Consider the following 21,717-nt stretch of genomic DNA (forward strand, 5'->3'; position numbering starts at 1 on the left):
TCGATTGAGTCCTGTCAGAAGCAACCATCTCTAATTAATCCAGCTGGATCCTAAAAGTGGGACAACTGAGCTCATGAATGTTATCCAACCATCTTGCTTGGAGTTTAACCCTGGGTCTCCTGCTGGTTGGTTTTGCTTGTAAAACCTGTCCAGCAATTCTTTCCTGAGACATTCTTATCTCTTTATTGCCCATAAGAGGCTAAACATAGAGGGGACAAACAAAGGGATTAAGTCAATTACATCGACTCCAGTGCATAAATGGTACTTATTTAATCGACTCCGAAAGGGTAAAAGGCTAAGTCGACCATGGCGGAATTTGAACTCAAAACGTAGCGGCAGACGAAATACCGCTAAGAATTTCGCCTGGCATGCTAGCAATTCTGCCAGCTCGCCACCTTTTTCTTGAGACATTCTTACCACATGTCTGTAGTACTGGAGCTGTGATCTCCCGATCTGGAGAAGTTGTAGCTCTGCCTGGAGCACCTCTCTGATCTCCAACTTATGCAGTCTACTGAGGAACATTGCTTCAAAGACACTTCATAGGAACCCCATTTCAGCTGCTTGTATTTGCGACCATATTCTTTCAGTCATTACCCAAGATTCAAAGCCATAGGTAAAGGTAGGCATGAACACTGAATTTGAAGATACTTGCACCTTCTAGACAACACCTGACTGCGCATACTATGACCTTCATACTTCTCTTTCCTTTGCGCCACCATCACATCTATGCTCTGATCCTTGTTACTTGTGAGTATACCCTGACACTTAACCATCTCACTCCTGCTCTCTCTTACACTTTTGGTGTTTCCTACTATCTCTTCCCTCTGACTGGGTAACCACATATCTTCTCTACAGGAACACATCTATTTCTGCCCTCATTCTTGCTCTCCCTCTCTTGCTGAGTAACCATGTATTTATACTATAGCATGTACTATAGCAAGACACTTATTTCTGCCTCCCTATTTCTTGGCCACACTCTAACCTTTCATCATCTGATACTGGATCACCTCCTCCAATGCCCCCGCCATTATAGCAAGACACCTTTTTCTGCATCTCTGTATCTTTGTCACCCTCTAATCTTTCATCTTCTGACACAAGTTCCTCCCACTCAAATGCCCCTGCCTCTCTCATAATTCCTTGTCTTGCAAGTTATTTGGTGACCCTGCCAGTGCTGGTGCCACATAAAAAGCATCCAGTTCTCACTGTGAAGTGGTTGGCATTTGGAAGGGCATCTAGTTGCAAAAATTAACCTTACATGTGCTAGTACCATGTAAAAAGCACTGAGTCCACTCTGCAAAATAGTTGGTGTTAGGAATGGCATCCAGCCATAAAAACCCTCCCAAAACAGACAGAGTAGCATAGGGTAGTTTTTCTACCTGGCCAGCTCCAGTGAACTGTTCCATGCATGGTTGGTGGAGTCCAATACCTACATTGAATGGTTTTGATTTAGTACCATTTATTCGAGCACAAATACTTCAAGGGACTTCAAGACAACAAGAACCTGTCCATTGATCCCATACTTCTGCAGAATGTTTTATAACAACTCCTGTGAAAGACTGGCAAAGAGATGTAGGGATACTACTGAGTCCATGCTAGCTGATGAACAGAGTGGTTTTCTCCTCAGATACAGCACAGTAGACCAAGCAGTCACCTTCAGCAAGCCTTCGAGAAATCACAGGAACATTGCCAAGAATTGCATGCTTGTTTTATAGGCCTCAAAAAGGAATCAAATACAACAGAACATAAATTCTTGATTTATTAAAATCATCTTTACCTCTAGATGGTGAGTCACAATTACAAAATGCCAATTGAGAACGGCTCTGTATGAGGAAGGGAGATAATCTCACAAGTCAGAAATGCTCAAAAGTCAACATGCCATTAAGAAAGAGACCAGGCTTATTATCTGGAGATAGTATATTATATATATATATCATCATCATCATCATCGTTTAACGTCCGTTTTCCACGCTAGCACGGGTTGGACGGTTCGACCGGGGTCTGGGAAGCCAGGGGCTGCACCAGGCTCATATATATATATATATGAGGCTCACAAAATCAACTGTACACTTATTTTGATCGCTATATGCAATGTTTTCTGTTTCTGAAAGTATTCATTTAAAATTCTCTCTTTATATATATATGTATATACACACACACACACACACACACACATGCATAATTACACTACAGCTATTCATATGGTTTTGAAATGCTTCAATTATGGATTAATGAAGGAACAATATCTAAATTATTGCTTCCTTAAATATTTTAGTGCAAAAATAATATTTGGCAAGTTTCCAAATCAAACCATCAACCAAATAAGTCATTCGTTCTTTTCCCAAACCATCCAGTGAATTCAACCAGTCAACTATTCTCTTGGTGACTGTAACTCCGTATGTGTGGTCTGTCTGTCAGTGTGCACATGCATGTAAATGAAGCTACATACTCATTGCATTATAGTAAAAGTGTCGAGTATTCTATATACACTTGTGCATTTAAGATAGTTCTTAGACAGACATTGTGGACTTTTGAATTACTGGTACAGCTCATCTGACTAGCTTCTACAGTTTTCTTCTACAAATTTCACTCATAGGACTTGAGTCAACTTGGCTCAGTGATAGATGCCATTTTCCCATATATGTACTTGCGTACACATATGCATGTGCACACACATTCATACATACATATATATGCATATATATATATATATATATATATATATATATATATATATGTGCTTTATTTAAAAGCAGCAGAAATTCAACAAAACCTGTTACTCTGAGTTTCACGTTCTCGTTCGTCGGACAGTTTTTGTTAAAAAAAAAACAAAAAAACAAAAACAAAACTGTCCGACAAACGGGAATGTGAAACTCAGAGTAACAGGTTTTGTTGAATTTCTGCTGCTTTAAATAAAACATATTACTCTACCCCTGGTATTTGAGTACTCTTTTTTCCACCTTGTTTCACATTTATGTGTTTACTCCGGTATATATATATATATATATATATAAAATATTATATACATACACACACACAGATGCATATATATATGTGTGTGTGTGTGTGTGTGTGTGTGTTGTATCTGTCCCACATCTCTTCCTAAATCTACTGGGGCTTTTTGATGGCTTTATTATTGAAGTAGCACCAACACCACCATGACCATTAGTCTCAGCATCACTGCCACAATGATCACCGGTGCCAACGCCACCATGGTCACCAATGCTTGTACTAACACTGGCATCCTACAGAGAGTGAGTTGACTGAAATGCCAAGAGAACGTTGAGATAGCTAGACTTACACTATAGGAATTATTGCCAAAACTATTTATCTTATTTTACTATTAATTTGTATTCCCTAGATAACATATTGAAGATAAATCTATAATGACCAAGTTGCCCATACACACACACGTGTATGTAAACATACACACATACACAGATGTATGCATAATTCTGTGAACAAGCTGTCCATGCACACACACACACACTCATTCATGAATGTGTATATAAATCTACAATAGCCATTTTGTCCAGGCATATATGCACATATACGCAGATGTACACTCACACACAGGCTCATTGACACACACACACATGATCTCTCTGTGTCTCTTTCTCTCTCTCAGAAATCATTGTCAGCATTTGGCTCTGTTTAATCATGCCTGTATGTGTTGGATGTGGTCATCTTTAGCACAGCATCTCACCACTTGTTACTGTCCTTTGACATCTCTTTCATGAGGTCCAGCTACTTGGGATCAGCTTTCACAATTTCGTCCCATATTTTCCTTGGTTCTTCCTCTTCCCCATGTTCTTCCCACTTGGATCACTTGGCACTTCTTTATCCAACTGTCATCTTCTCTTTGCTTCATATGTCTGTGCCAGCTCAGTCTTCTCTATTGCATACTCCATCTGATCTATCTATATATCCAGTTTTTCTTTCAGCTCATCTGTGCTCTGCCATCCATGCACACTAACATTACACATCCAGCAGAGTATGCTCACTTTACTTCTTTCCAGTCTTTGCACATGCTTCATGTTAAATACTCATGTTTCTCTATCATGAAACATTGCACTTCCTACACAAACATCATACAATCTACCCACCACTCAGAGAAATAACCAGAGAAGCAATCTGTTTGTTACTAACAGAATAATTGTCACCTGAATGTTTTGCATTCTGTTCTTACTCAAGCTGCTCGGGTTTAGGAACACTTGCCTTCACTACTAGTTAGGGCACTTGGGTCACAGAAGTTGTCAACTACTTCTAGAGAACTCTCTGAGCATTTGAAGAATATCATGTTATGGATGATCATAATACTAACAATTCATGTGTATCTACTAAATTCAGTCCTTCTTCTCAGCCACTGTATTCTCACCATACCACTTGCACACAGTTTACAATGGGTACACAATATGAATGTGTTAAGTAGATTGCTTATGAACCACATGGTTCTGGGTTCAGTCCCACTGCGTGGCACCTTGGGCAAGTGTCTTCTGCTATAGCCTCAGGCCGACCAAAGCCTTGTGAGTGGATTTGGTACACAGAAACTGAAAGAAGCCCATCGTATATATGTGTGTGTGTATATATATATATATTATATATATATATATATATATATATATATATATGTATGTGTGTGTATATGTTTGTTCCCCCGACATCACTTGACAACCAATACTGGTGTGTTTACGTCCCCGTAACTTAGCGGTTCAGCAAAAGAGACCGATAGAATAAGTACTAGGCTTACAAAGAATAAGCCCTGGGGTCGATTTGCTCGACTAAAGCTAGTGCTCCAGCATGGCCACAGTCAAATGACTGAAACAAGTAAAATAAGTATATCAAGTATAGCCACTTCCCAGATGGTACCAGAGTCTTGTCCACTTTGCTGCTAACTAAAACTTTTCTCTTTATTAGAATTACTTTAAGAATATAAGTGTTAGTTCTAGGTGTTGCTTCCACACTTGGGATTCCCTCTTGAATTCTTTGACCAATTCACTTATGGAAACTGGGTCATCAGCATATAACTTTAATATTTATCACAATTGCTTCTGTATCACTCTGTTTCTAACCACATTGTATGTCAATGATTCTATGCATAAAAGTTTGTAATATATGGCTGAATATATCAGGACTTCATAGGTCAAGAACTAAGTCGTATCTTTTTGCATATCTCTCTCTCTCCCTTTCTCAACACACACACACAGTTATATTGGCATGCAAGCTTGTGTAAACTAACAAAACTGCACACACATACACACAAAATACTCATTCCTCTCAAACTGTTTATATGCGTGTCCTGCACATTGTTCAGCTGTTTTACATATCTGAGTTGGTGTGTGTAAACACCAGAATAAAAACCTTCCATGTTGATAAGAAGTGAAACAAAGAGGGTGCTTATAGTGAAAGTAATGATTCAAAATACATTTATTAAGATGGAAATTGAGATTTCATTGCTCTAAATTTCACATCTCTGAATTCCAGATAAAACCTAACTCTGCAAGTCACTTCAACAGCTTCCCATTATGAAATCAGTAACTTTGAATAAGAACCAATGTCGGGTACCGTATAGTAGTCCTAGTGCAGATGGTATGTTTAAATCCATCTAGTAAATGTTATAAAGGTGTTGGTGAGGAGGAAAGCATCCTGCTATAGAAACTATATTAAAAAAAACCTAATGTTCAAGGCTAATGTTCTCTGGGATTTTATAGATAGGGAGTTATCTCCCTTGCAGGACATTGATAATAGTGAATGACAGGAACTGAGGAAGAACATAAATAGTGGTCTCTGGGAATGCTTGAGAGAAAGTTTCTTGTTTTTTTATTGCCCACAAGGGGCTAAACACAGGGGACAAACAAGGACAGACAAAGGGATTAAGTTGATTGCATCAACCCCAGTGTGTAACTGATACTTAATTTATTGACCCTGAAAGGATGAAAGGCAAAGTTGACCTTGGCGGAATTTGAACTCAGAACATAACGGCAGAGGAAATACCACTAAACATTTCGCCCAGCGTGCTAACGTTTCTGCCAGCTTGCTGCCTTCTGAGAAAGTTTGAGAGAAAGTTTCTTGCCATGAGATTCCCCATGGTACATTGGAATTCAGACATTGATATGTATTGTCCATTGCGGTATTCCTTAATCTACAGAATATAATTTCAGGATGACAGTTGAGTTGGTCATTACTGTTCGACACGAATCTGATCTTGCCAATAAAAACGACATTTCAAAATCATACATTGGCTTTGCAAACTATTTTGCAAGTTATCTGTGTATGACTTGCAATAACTGCAAATAACTGATTCAGAGTAGAGTGCATTCTTTAGCCCTCCCTGCATGAGTCAGCTTTTTAAATTTTGGTGATTAAATAATAATATGTACCAAAAAAAGGTAAAGGGTAAAGAATCCCTTCAGTCATGACTGACAATGGGACTGCACCTAGAAAGTTACCCTCTGAAGCACAAGTGTGGGCAAAGTTGTTTATGGAAGACCAGCAGTCACCCATGCATATTAACCACCTCTCTCCATGCCATCGATGTTATTCAAGGGAAAGGCAAAGGCTTGGCACCAGTGACATCACATTTCCGCAGCTGAGTGAACCGGAGCAACATGAAATAAAGTGTCTTGCTCAAGCACACAACATACAACCCGGTCCAGGAATTGAGCATGCTACCTCATGATTGTCAGTCCAATGCTTTTACCAGCAAGAGCCATGTGCCTAAGACATACACAACAACAAAGTGAACCAATTTTTTTGGTGTGTACAAGACAACACAGACCATAATGCCACATGCAGCCCATGTCACCATGGAAAAACAACTGTATGATGATGATGCTGATGATGGCAACAACGACAGTGATGCACTCTTTGATAGGATACATATTTAACACAGACACATACATATACACAGAACACACAGGGGTATAACTTCAGCAAACATGAAACTAAATATTTTTCTTGTTAACTAATGTTGAATAGTTTTCATCGAGTCTCATTCAGTTTATATTTGCTGAAAGCAAGTCGTTACCAATTTTCTTTTCAGAGTTGCTGATGTCAGCTTATTTCCATGTTGTCTTCAGAATTTGGCTTTTATTTTAATTATAACACCTCCTGGGACTAAAAGATCATCTTCTGGAAACTTTAAATAGCTAAAGCCATGTGTGTGTAGTATGTATGTGTATGTCTAAATTATATATATATAAAATATATATATTTGTAAAATATGTGTGTGTGTATATATTTATATATATATATATTTATATATATATATTTTTATATATATATTATATATATTTTATATATATATTTTTATATATATATATATATTTTATATATATATTTTAATATATATATATATTTTTATATATATATTTTTATATATATATATATATTTTATATATATATTTATATATATATATATATTTTATATATATATATATATATATATATATATATATATATATATATATATATTATATATATATATATTTTTATTTATATATTTTATATATATATATATATATTTTATATATATATTTTATATATATATATATTTTATTTATATATTTTATATATATATATATATATTTATATATATATTTTATATATATTATATTTTTTATATATGTATATTTTATTTATGTATGTATTATATATATATATATATATGCACACACACACATATATAAATACACACATAAACATATGTATATATTTTATATATATGTATATATATCATGATATATTACATATATATTTATATATATATATGCACACACACATATATATAAATACACACAAACATTTGTATGTATTTTATATATATATATATATATATATATATCATATGATATAATATATATATACATCTGTATGCATGTTTCTCTTCCTTCCTGTCTATCTTTCCCCCTCTGTCTATCTATCTCAATCTCTCACACAGTCTCTCCATATAGGCTTCTTAACAAACAAATTAATTACCAATAAAATATAGCCAAACAGTGATCTCATTTCATCCAGACAATATTAAGTTTTCAACACACGTGCACGCACACACACACACGCACGCACACGCACACACACACACGCACACGCACACACACACACACACACACGTAAATAAAAATATCTTCATTTCGGAAATTCTTTTTAAACTTATTACACCATATAATGTTGCCGTTGGGTTGTTTTCCTTAAACTTTGGCTGAAATATTCTCCTGACTAAAACTCATTTACTTGCAGGAGTTTCTGGTACTCCCACTACCACCACCATCACCATCTGTTTAAATTTATTTTTTTAAAGTAATTTTTTATTTCATTTTTTTAATTTTTATTTTTCATTCATTTATCTTAATTATTTTATTATTGAATACTGCTGAAGTTGTTGTTTCTAATGATTTCTTTCAAAATAGTGTTAATTTCATTTAACATAAGGAATGAATATGTTATCAACCTAAAGCAGTAGGAATGAAAATAAATATTATCTTTGTTGTTGTTGTTGCTGCTGTTGCAAATGATGTGGTGGTGGTGGTTTGACTGTTTATTATTTTTTTTTGTTCTTTTCATGTCAGCATGAAGAGTAAGGCAATGCTGATAACCCTTTGTGGCAGGAGTTCTCAAACTGAGGCATGAGTACCTTTAAGCATATGCATGAGGAATCGCAGGGGATTACTTGGAGTTTGTAAAAACACTAGAACTTTTAACTAAACACAACTAACAAACCGCAACTTGTGTGTCTAGAAAATATGTGGTGTACCTTTTTTTAGTGTATCTATCCCTTTATTGTTGTAAGAAAGGGATTTTCAGTAATGCTTATAATCAAAAACAAATTTAGTGCAGCCCTGTCAACTGAGTTTGATATGCAGGTATGGATCTTTTTGGTTTGAACGGCAGTTATTTCTAGCGGTATCATATGAAATTGTCAACCATAATTATGAACCTAGTATCAATCTATTGCATTTCAATCTGTTTTAGGGTTAGGGGTGGGGGTAAGGGTATCTTTTTTCCTTCACAAATGTAAATAAACCCAATCTGTTTCTTAAACAAGGGACATATTCATACGGCACAGAATGTTTTCACCTCAATAGACGTCATTGATTGATTAAAATTGCAGAAACTGAAGAAAACAACAACAAATATCTTACAAACTATAGAATTTTCTCAATAAAGCCAAGAGAAAAAGATGTTTTATAAACACATTCTACCAGTATACGAAGTTTAAAATTTTTTAGTTACCTAGAAATTATGTTAAAAACTGCCGTTCAAACCGAAAAGATCCGCAGGTATTCTTCTTTGAAACTGTAACTTTAAATTACAGTAAAATTAATTTTTGTTTTATATAGGCACAAGGCCAGAAATTTGGTGGGAACGGACAGGATTATACTGACTCTAGTTTTTAAGTGGTTATTTTCTTTTATCAGCTCCAGAAAGATCAAAGACTAAGTTGACCACAGGATTTGAACTGTTTAAATTAAATTAGTAACAAATAGATACATGCCTATTATCTGTTCTATGGTGAAGAGTAAAGAACCCCTTCAATCACAAATGACCATGAGATTGCACCTACAGAGTCCCCCCTCCAAGGCACAAATTTGGACAAGGTTGTTTATAGAAGACCAGCAGTCACCCATGCATACCAGACTCCCCTCTCCACGCCTCCGATGTTATCCAAGGGAGAGGCAAAGGCCGATACAGCTTGACTCCAGTGACATCACAACTCATTTCTACAGCTGAATGAACTGGAGTAATGTGAAATAAAGTGTCTTGCTTAAGAACACAACACACAGCCTGTCCAGAAGTTGAACTCGCTACCTCATGATTGTCAGCCCAACACTCTACTCACAGATGAAGGGGTAAGCCAGTAGAAAAAGTATGAGAGCCCTGTTTTCAGGATCTCCAAGATTACTTGCAGGAGGAAAGGAGGAAGATATGCTCAAACATGAGATTTGGCCTGAATGCTTGTAAGAGAGAAGACTCCACTAAAAGTAACTTAAGTGCCAGGTGGTAGTGTTAAATTGGACAATGGGTTAAGACCTGGAATATTGCAAGGCCTCTTGTCTGACATTCTTAGAGTTTTGCTAATCCATGCTGTGGATTGCTACACTATTTTTATTGACTCTGGAAAGATTTAAGGAAAAATTTAACTTTACAAGATTTGAACTCAAAGCACAGAGTCAGACAAATACTGCAAAGATATTCTATCCTATACTATAACAACTACTAGTTAGCTACCCAGGTTAGACCTAGTCAAAGAAACCTATAGTTAAAAACGTTCCAACTGTGACCATCTCGTCGTTCTGTAAACCAGGGAGTACATTACCTAAACTATCTTCTATATTGTGTTCACATTCTCATGAAACGTTACATCTTTTTGGTCTGTGGTTTTGTAATTCAGTGGAATAAAGAAGAATTCCTTTCTTAAAACACAGGCAAGGGTGTGCAGCAGGAAGAGTATCCAGCCATAAAATACAGCTTCAAATTAGTATCCATAAAATGAATAAGTGAAAAAATGTTCATGTGTGTATGTAGTATGTGCAATGTTGCATGGTGGTGAGATGGTAGTGAATGCAGAGGACATGCAATGGCTGGAGAAGAACAAAGCTGGTATGGTCTGCGGGGTGTGCGATGTCAGCATCCATGTATGACTGAGCATTAGTGCATTGAGAGAGAAGTTGGACATAGGAGGAATTAGATGCAGTGTGCAAGAGAGGAGACTGCATTGGTTTGGACATGTGATGTATATGGTGGTAGACAGTTGCATACAGAAGTACTGATCACTTAAAGTGGATGGAACTTGTGAAAGAGGGAAACCCAGAAAGGCATGGGATGAAATATTGAAAGTCAACCTCAAAACACTGAGTCTTATGAATGAGACAATGTGGCATATCGCTGTACTCAAGAAGACCCACCCACCACCATAGAATTGAGTTCCTAAAACCAAAGTGCCATGTAAAAAGCACTGGTGTTAGTGCCACATAATGGTGATGGTGCCATGTAAAAAGCACCCAGGACACTCTGTGGAGTGGTGACATTAAGGAAAGGCATCCTGCAGTAGAAACCAAGCCCAAACTGGCTATGGGACCTGGTGCAGCCCTTGACCTTGCCAGTTCCTGTCAAACTGCAACCCATGCCAGCATGGAAAACGGACACTAAATATTGATGATGATGTATATGAAATTACTGATGTTTTAATAGTGTTTTATTCTATTGCTATGTTGCACTATTGTGCGTATCTATAGATTTATTAGACAACACTGTACATTATAGTGAAAGTTCATAGTACTATATTGCAATGAAATGAAACTCTAACACACCGGCAATTTAACGTTTGATCTCGCTGCCAAGAAAGTATTAAATATGGAAATTGGTCTAACCAGCATTCAATCTTCAAAAGAAGAGAGCTTCTGCAATTCACTTTTCATGCCTGTTCTCATCTCAGGTCATGAATGTTAAGCAATAACAAAAAGAGTATGACCCCCATCTAAACTGGGGTTCCCCTGAAGGTGCTCTGGAGTGATGTTACTCAACAGAGTGCAAAACTTAGAGGCCAGAGAGTCTCTCTGATCAGGTAGCCACTTCTTTGCACTGCAGGGTCTAAGGCCCAGTAATTCAGACGTAGTTTGAATGCCTTAGGAAAGGATTGCAAGATAGATTCTTCAAGCCAAGCTAAACAGCAGGAGACCTTTGGGTCGACTAAAAGTGAGATGGTTGGATAATATCTATAGTCTCAGTTAGTTGCACTTGGTATTCCAGTGGAAAGTGTAGCGATGGTTACTTCTGATTGGATCCTATGGAGGAGGTGCCTGTAGGCACTATCCCAACAACCTTTCCAGGAATAGTGGGTGAGAAAGTGTGTGGATGGTCTATCCAGTTTACTTGAATCTCTTTTATTGGTTTCAAATTTTGGCACAATGCCAGCAATTTAGGGGTTGGGGTGGTTAAGATGATTACATCGACCTCAGTACCCAGCTAGTACTTATTTTATCAACCCTGAAAGGATGAAAGGCAAAGTCAACCCCAGTGGGAATTGAACTCAGAGCATAAAGTCAGAAGAAATCCTGCTGAACAATTTTTCCAGCACAGTAATGATTCTGTCTCCTTTAACCCCTAATTTAAAAATAAAGACATAAAGACCCTTCCTGAGTCTTATTGGCTCATAGGGCCAGTTTCTTTGGTGCATATAGCCTTCCCCTGGAAGGGATGCCAGTCTGTCACAGGATTACTCATTTTTGGCAGCTGAGTGGATTGGTGGAGCAATGTCAAATGAAGTGTTTTGCTCAAGAACACAACACAGCATCTGGTCCAGGAATCGAAACCACAATCTTGCAATCATGAATCCAACACCCTTACCACTAAGCCACATGCCTCCACTGCCCCCTAATATTAGTCAGTTTATAAACAGTGTGTTCAAGGTTTATGAAAAGGTGTACACAGTTTCTAACAAAGATTCCAATTAGAGTTGAAACATGCATATACGGCATTGGGTAGTAAATCTATAAATGTGTTTTGTTGTACATTGTAGAATATATTTAGTAAAGTAGGTACTAACATATTTGATGTGGTGAGCTAAGTCTGTTAGCACCCACTTTACAGTTAGTTTTTCATGTTACTGGCACCCTTAGGATTTCTGTCCAATGATTCTTATATGTGTGTGTGTGTGTGTGTGTGTGTATCATCATCATCATCATCATTTAACATCTGCTTTCCATGCTGGCATGAGTTAGATGGGTTTAACTAGAACTGATAAGCCAAAGGGCTGCACCAGATTCCAGACTGATTTGGCATGGTTTCTATGACTGGATGCTCCTCCTAACACCCACCACTCCAAGAGTGTAATGGGTGCTTTTTACATGCCGCTGGCATTGGTGCCATTTACGTGACTCCCAGTAATGGCCATGACTATGATTTCATGGGTGCCATTTACACAACACTGGCAATAGCCCCAACTATGGTTTCACTTGGCTTGCTGAGTCTTCTCAAGCACAGCATATCACCAAGGTCTTGGTCACTTGTTATTGCCTCCACGAGGCCCAACATTCAAAGATCATGCATCACCACCTTGTCCTTTACCTCTGTGAAGCCCAACATTCAAAGACCGTCTGTATATATATGGAAGTAGTATACTGAATGTTTAATAAACATATATTGAATCTTGCTGTGAAATAGACAACATGAATAAATCACATTAGCTTCAGCAACCAGAAGTCATGATTGAATACAAACTAGTTTCACATTTCATTAATGACTCATCAGGGATCACTTACCACACCTACCTGTTGAAGTTAAGAAGCTCACAGCTTCTTACAGAAATTGTATACAAATTATAACAAGCATAACAGGTTATCTGCAAGATCAATTTTCACAGCGAGATTAAATATATATTTATTAGATGACATTCTGAACATGATTTCTATGTACATAATTATTCATAACCACACAGTATTGGTAGTGTCATTATTAATATATTCAAGATGTCCTGAAAGACTGCTTCCACAGAAAGAGAACTTTAAATGTTTGAAATTTCAGCAAATGCTCAAATTATTCGAGGGTCTTTGATATCTAAGAATTTTCAACTCTGTTGAATATGTGAACTTTGAACCTTCTTGAGTGTGTATGACACATTAGGTGAAGGACGGAAACTCAACATTCAACAAATTTGCCACAAAACCTGTTTCAAGTTTTCTAAAGAATATTGATATTTTAGCTACATTTTTTTCTTTTCTTTTTGTGAGTTAGTGAATTATTTACAAATTTGAATGTGTATTTAAGTGAACTATTATTGTAAAATAGGAGTTGATATTCATTATTTACATTCGATGGATATTTGTCCTCATCTTGTTTGTTGTTAACATAACATTTCAGCTGATATACCCTCCAGCCTTCTTCGGGTGTCTTGGGGAAATTTCGAACCCGGGTTCTCATTCCTAAGGTATTTTTCAATGTTATTATTATTATTATTGTTCAGGTCACTGCTTGGAATTGAACTTGGAATCTCGGGGTTAGTAGCCTGTGCTCTTAACCACTATGCCATATGCCTGTGGCATATAGCATAGTGGTTAAGAGTACAGGCTACTAACCCCAAGATTCTGATTGGAATTTTCTTTATCTATTTGATTTATAGCTAAATTGAGCCTTATGAACGTGACAAAGGAGTGAGATATATGGCACATTGCTGTACTCAAGAAGACTTGCCCATTGCAACAGATTTGATATCCTAAAATGTAGATGCCACATGAAAAAGCATTTGTGTGAGTGTTGGTGTCATGTAAAAACACTGGTGCTGGCGCCACATTAAAAGCACTCAGCACTCTTTGTAAAGTGGTTGGCATTAGGAAGGGCATCCAGCTGTAGAAACCAAGCCAAAATAGACTATGGAACTTGTGTAGCCCTGACCTTGCCAGTTCCTCTCAAGCCATCCAACCCATGCCAGATCGGAAAATGGATGGTAAATGTTCACAATGATGATGATGGTGATGATGATGATGATGATTATTTAGAAGGCTATTTGTCTCAACAGTGCTTAGGATTCCTCTGTGCCCATCACTCTATTATGTATTGTCAGTCATCCAACTTAAATTTCAGTGTAAAAGAATGTGAATTGAGCGTTTTTTTCTTTTGGGCATGGATAGGGATGAGGGGTCAAATATATATATATATAAAAGAACCCCAACATTTTTTGAAATTTTGCTGAATATTTCCTTCCTCCACCAAACACGTGTACTGATATTCAAAGGTAGATATGATTGCTTACTTTAATTATATATCATTACTGATTTCAGGTGGATTCTACAGGAAAAAAAAAAAACTGAGTTGTTTCATGCCTGGAGACCTAGGTAGGTAGTCATTTAAATGAACCTCATTTCCTGATCTATCTTCCTGGAAAAGTTTCATCTAAATAATTACTCATATTAGTTGCAAAATGTAGTGGAGCATAGTCACATCAAAACCTTATTTTTGCATCTTCCTAGCAAAGGAACATCATCTAATTTATAACATAAAAAGTATTCTGACATATGAATAGATGTTACTAGTAGTATTGTAAAAATAGAATATGGACCCATAAATCTTTCATCAAATGTCCCTGCAGAAACTTGGATTAGAGGAATATATATAACAGATTTTATTCCTATGGATGCACACTTTTCAACACACACATACGCACAGAGATAAGCATGAATGTTGTACAAAAGCGCGGGTGTGGCTGTGTGGTAAGCAGCTTGCTTATGAACCACATGGTTCCGGGTTCAGTCCCATTGTGTGGCACCTTGGGCAAGTGTCTTATACTAAAGCCTTGGGCCGACCAAAGCCTTGTGAGTGGATTTGGTTGACGGAAACTGAAAGAAGCCCGTCATATATATATTTCTGTGTCTGTGTTTGTCCCCCCTCAACATCACTTGACAACCGATGCCAGTGTGTTTATGTCCCCGTAACTTAGCAGTTCGGCAAAAGAGACTGATAGAATTAGTACTAGGCTTACAAAGAGTAAGTCCTGGGGTTGATTTGCTTGACTAAATGTGGTGCTCCAACATGGCCACAGTCAAATGAGTGAAACAAGTAAAAGAGTAAAGGTTTCTCATTGAGGCACTATTTTATAGCTGAGTGTGTGTGTGTGGGTACAGGTACGGATGTGTGGTTACAAAGTTCCCTTCCCAATCACATGGTTTCAGGTTCACTCCCACTGCATAGTACCTTGAGCAAGTGTCTTTTTGGTATTGTCTTGGGTCACCCAAATCCATGTGAGTGGATTTGGTAAATCATCATCGTTATTTAGTCTCTGTTTTCCATGCTGGCATGGGTTAGATGGTTTGACCAGAACTGGTAAGCTGGAGGGCTGTACCAGGTTCCAGTCTGATTTGGCATGGTTTCTACAGTTGGATTCCCTTCTTAAGTCCAAACACTCCAAGAATGCAATGGGTGCTTTTTACATGTCACCAGTACAGGTGCCATGTACATGACACTGGCAACTGCCACACATATGGTTTCACTTGGCTTGATGAATTTTCTCAAGCACAGCATATCACCAAAGGTCTCAGTCACTTGTCATCAGCTTGTCATTAGCCCCAACATTCAAAGGAAATTGAGAATTGAAAGAAGCCCGTCCTCTGTGTGTGTGTGTGTGTGTGTGGTCCTTGTCTTGACATTGTGAGACAGTTGTAAACAAGTGTCACCATACATGTGATGTCATTTGTTTCCAATCTTCTGTGGAAAACATGTTTTGCCAAGGGTAATATAGCTGGCAGAAACGTTAGCATGCCGGGCAAAGTGCTAAGTGGTATTTCATCTGCTGCCATGTTTCGAGTTCAAATTCCGCCGAGGTCGACTTTGCCTTTTATCCTTTCGGGGTCGATTAAATAAGTACCAGTTACACACTGGGGTTGATATAATCAACTTAATTCGTTTGTCTGTCCTTGTTTGTCCTCTCTGTGTTTAGCCCCTTGTGGGTAGTAAAGAAATAGGTAATATTACCTTGCTTGGAAGTAGACGAGGGGTTGGTGACAGGAAGGGCATATGGCCATAGAAAATCAACTTCAATGAATTGGACTTTGTAACAATGATGATGATGATGTGTATATAATCATGTGTGTGTGTATTTAGATCCATACACTCGTGATTAGAGTGTTTTGCTCATGTTTGTTGTGGGTCCAATTACTGAACTTGTTAGTGTACTGTATCCTTGTGCAAGGCACCTCACATTGCTCCACTCTACGCAGTTGGGATGAGTACCAATCAGGAACTGCTGAAGTTCTCTCTTCCTTCAGCTCTTACATCCTGGTTGCTCATGTGTGCATGGGCAAAAATGGTTTCTGTGTCTGCTCATGGTTACATTGGCACCTAAAATAATTAGCAAGAACATGATACATGTTACCATGCTATACTTTCACAGAAGTGATGGCTATACTGTAAATACATATATACATGTATATATGTAAAAAACACCCAGCATACTCTGTAAAGCAGGGGAGCTGCACCAGGTTTCAGTCTGATTTCACTTGGTTTCTATGGTTGGATGCCCTTGCTAATACCAACCACTTTACAGAGTGTGCTGGGTGCTTTTTATGTAGCACTATATATATATATATATATATATATATATATATATATGTATGTATGTATGTATACACGTAATGTATAGTTTATGTTAGGAAAGGCATCTAGCCATAGAAACCATGGAAAATGGATGCTAAATGAAGATGATTGTGTATGTTTGTACAATGTGTGTATGTTTGTATCATCTATAAAAGCCCCTCCTACAGTTTGGCAAAGTCCTGATAGGTTTTATCATTCATCAAATTATAGGCACCGCTGTTATCCTTTTCTGTCTAAAAATGTACGCATGTAATTGGAACGCTGTCATTATTATAGTTCAACATTTAAAAGTCACATCTTCCAAAAGTTTGAAGTTAGCTTCAAATATCACAAAAAACAAAAAATTAATTTCTTCCATTGTTTCACACTTAAATTTGTTTATAATTTTGAAATATTCATGTTTTATGCCCTATAAATCAGACTGTTAATTTTCATAACGTTTGAATTATATTTCAAATTTTATAAAAGTTAAGTGTGATTTATAGAGCATAATGACTGAAGATTTTTAAAATATAAACAAATTTGAATGTAAAATACTGAAGCGATAAATTATGTTCTATCTTCCATGATATTTGAAACAACATGATAATTTTTTGAAAATATTTTTTTTTAATGTGTAATGACAGCATTGCTGTGTGTGTGTGTGTGTGTGTGTGTGTGTGTACACATATATATATATATATTGCCTATATGATTTTTTTTGTGAAATATTATTGTCTCCTTGTGTTGTTATAGATAGATACTGGTAGATCACGAAGTAAACATGATTTTATAGTTACATAGAAATTTAAATGCGAAATAATGGAAGAACGAATTATTTTCTACTCTGTGCTAGATGAAATGATATTTTAATAAGCAATTTTGGTAACCTATTTAAAGCATCAGACAGTTCTAGAACAACATTCATGGTCCGACTTCATTCTATGATCTCAAAGTAGTTGTTTGATATGTCTATGCAACATTATACTGTGAAGCTGACCAGAGAAGATGCTTCTTGGAAGATTATGCAGACTGATACGGATTGCATTCTCAGTCTTGCATTCTCCAAGCAAAGCAAGGAACCATTTTATTCTCATTTTCTTTCGCTTGTTCATCATCCTATCCTCAGCTCCTTTAGTGTCTCATCACAACAAAAGTCAAATCTATAGCTTACCTTTGTCTTCTACAAGCACATTCTCATTGAAATTACTGTTGTTTCCACATATTTCAGCATCCAGGCAATAATGGGTATCTCTGCTATGTTTGCATCTATACATTATAGACACGCATATCTAACCCACACAGACTCACTATCCTCTCTCGTTGTCTCCTCTTTCTTCCTGCTTCTCCGAGTGCAACTACTATGGCCTTCCTGACCCATCTGACACAGCTGTTTCACCAACTTGTGTTACTCCTACTGCGTATAGACTTAGAACTGAGCTATGGAATTTGTATTTTAAAGAGAGAGTAAGCTGTCTGTTGAGGGACATTTGATGTCTATTGCTGCCATTATTAATTGATGCTGTCACCATTTATTTGATCTATTCTGAATGACTTTCTGGTCTGCCAAGAGTGCCTATATTAGGTCACAGCTGCCTTTTTACTTCTTCTTCTTCTTCTTCTTCTTCTTCTTGTAAGAATTTTTGAGTCTATTTTCTTTTTGTTGCTGCTGCTTTGAATAACTCACAACTTTTTCTCCAAAGCAATTTCTTAAAACAACTTGTATGCTTCGTTAATTCTGTCTGTCTATGGTTTACAGCATTCCAAAGATTTCTAATGATGACTTTTGAAATAATTACCATAGCAATTCTATAATAATAAAAACCTCGGCAAAACAACAACATAAAAACATCAGTAAAACAACATTTAAGCAACTTTTGTCACTGCCACCACTACCACCATCAAACATCAATATTGTTGTTGTTGTCATCATCATCATCATCATCATCATTGGCAGCAGTATCTTGTAGTAGTAGTAGTAGCAGCAGCAGCAGCCTGTTTCCTTATCTACATCAATATTAAACAATTTATTGATTTATTTCTTTCAATGTTACTGAAGTTTTCTTCCTCTTGGTAAGTTTTGATGATTTCAGTAGTAGTTCTTCTTGTTTTTCAGTTCCCTTGGGAACCAATACTAATATTTCTATCCTACCCTGCTACCCAGTAAATCCAGCAACCAAAAAAATTATATAGCCCAGACAATATTTTTTTTCTGTATGGGGTGGAGATAGTCAGACTAATAACAAATATTACCCCCTTTCCAACCCAATTCCATTTCCTTTCATGACCCTTCCAATCTATTTTGATTTGGAATTTAGGTCAATAAACTGTCCCTAAAGGAGGTTACGCTTTTTTCTTTCCTACCCCCTTTTTAATATCTTTCCTAATACCCCAAACACTTAAACATACTCTTCTTCTTTTCTTACTTAAATCCTAAGATTGTCTTTCTTTATACTTTGTTTTGTTTAGTTTTTATTTTTTTAAGCATTCATGGTACCCCCCCCCCCACCACATTTTTTATGTCTTCAAAAATTATGAAATTATTTGTTATATGTCTACCATTATACCTAGTCTCAGAGTTGCTTGTTTTTGTCTCACTATAGTTTTCTGTTTCAAATCGACTTTCTAGTTCCAAAGACTACACGCAAATATTATGGTAATTTCCTAACTTAACTATTGATTAAATTTGTTCATTCAGTCAATGATGAAGAAGGAGTTTTATGTTAACATTATTTGTTGGTCATTTATGTATGTATTCATTTATTTATTAGTAGATATCTAGTGGTTCTGTATGACCAGCAAACTTCCCCTCCTTATCTATCTCTCCTCTTTCTCATCCCGTCCTCCATTTTCTGGCATATTTCCAATTTAACTAGCCATTTCTTCTTTTGTTGTTGTTATATCCATGACAACAACAAGAACAATGAAGAGATATCAGCACTAGAAAGTGGAGATGCTTCAGAGTATTAGGGTGAATAGAAATACTTAGATAAAATTCGGAAGTCCAAGTGTTATCGAAGGATATTTAATAACTTAATCTTTAGCAACCAAACTTACTTGATATAAGGACTGACCTGACTTAAGCAACAACAACAGCATTTTGAAGGGTCTCGTTGTTGTTTAGACCCAGGTCAGCTCTGATTGAGCAAGTCATTTGTGACCAGTGCCAGCGCTAGGAAGTGCAGGACCCAATTAGAGAATTGTCAGTGAGGCCCTCTTCTCTACAAAAGCTAACGTTTTATGTTTTGTGTAGTATGCCAGTCCCAGCCAAAAGGTATTGAGGGCTTGAGGCTCTGTCATTAGCCACAATGATGTACTATAACTTCATCATAGCATCCTCCACTCGAGCGTGTGCATGGGGTTCTTTCTTGGTGCAGGGCCCAATTTGAACAAATCCGTCTAATTGGCTTAAAACCAGCCCTATCTATGACCATCTTACTTTGGGGTAATTGGGGGAATTTGGGGATTGAATGACCAGATTATGAATCTTCAATTCGGATCAAAAAACTTTTGGTTTGATGCCATTCCAGCCATGCCCATTGTTGAGTATTTAGGTAGCATTACTTGTACTAAATCTGACCAGACATTTTGTTTGTGACTCTAATGCAAGAATGGCTAGCATACTGCCAGTGGGCTGGTTATGGCCCCCAACTCAGTTTTGTAAAACAAATTTTGAAATATTGTATAATATACATCACTAGCATTTGTTGGGACTAGGTGCCCAACCAGATTTAAGATTAACACTGTTTCTGATTAGTCAAATCAGCACATCTAAGAGAATCTTTTCTATCTCAACCAATAAGAAAGAAGCTTATGGATCCATACACTGAAGAATGTGACCCATTTCCTTTTTGTCTATGCAGGCAAAGCTAAATGGAAATAGTTCAGTTCTTTTTTGTTGTTTTCTTTTCAAATTTATGCACCCAGTTGTCTAGTGATATATATTCAGATGTATATATATCTGAATGGATTCTAGTGATATATATAAACAATAATAAAAGGTTTTGCAGCTCAAACAATGCAAGATTTCTACCAAGCATTGAAATTTTAAAGAACTGTGTGTATTCGTTTAGACTATTTCTATCTTCTTTCTTACTGCATGGACTCTTACTTAAAGAGAACTGTAATACACCAAATAGAGGAGGTTTTCCAACACGTCTCTGCAACACAACTTTTACTAACATCTCATGTTTTTCCTTTCTTTATTGTTGATAAAATTGGTATAACATATATTGATCCCTTTAACCATTTACTTTGACTTACATTACAAATAGGGATTTTGGGAATGATTGTCCCTATCTGACTTATCTACTTTATGCTTCAAATTGGCCTCCAAAGCCAAATGAGTTTGACATTCTTGCTCCTAAGCATGTGTGGCATTTAGACATATCACTTTTCATTGTGACTTCAAATCATGCCAAACTCAACTCTCTTTCATCCTTCATGAGTTGATGAAATAATTACCAGTCAAGTACTGGGATCAATGTAATTGACTGTATTACACTGCAACAAAATTTTTAGCCAATGTTAGAAATCAATATTTATTGTAAATATTGGTTTGTATATGAAAGAATCGTTAACCATTTAGCATTTAAACCAGCCATATTCAGCTTAAATATTCAACTTGCTTTTATATTCAAACTGGCCATTTCTGGCCTC

Source organism: Octopus sinensis, linkage group LG13, assembly GCF_006345805.1.
Source record: "Octopus sinensis linkage group LG13, ASM634580v1, whole genome shotgun sequence".
Taxonomy (NCBI): Eukaryota; Metazoa; Mollusca; class Cephalopoda; order Octopoda; family Octopodidae; genus Octopus; species Octopus sinensis.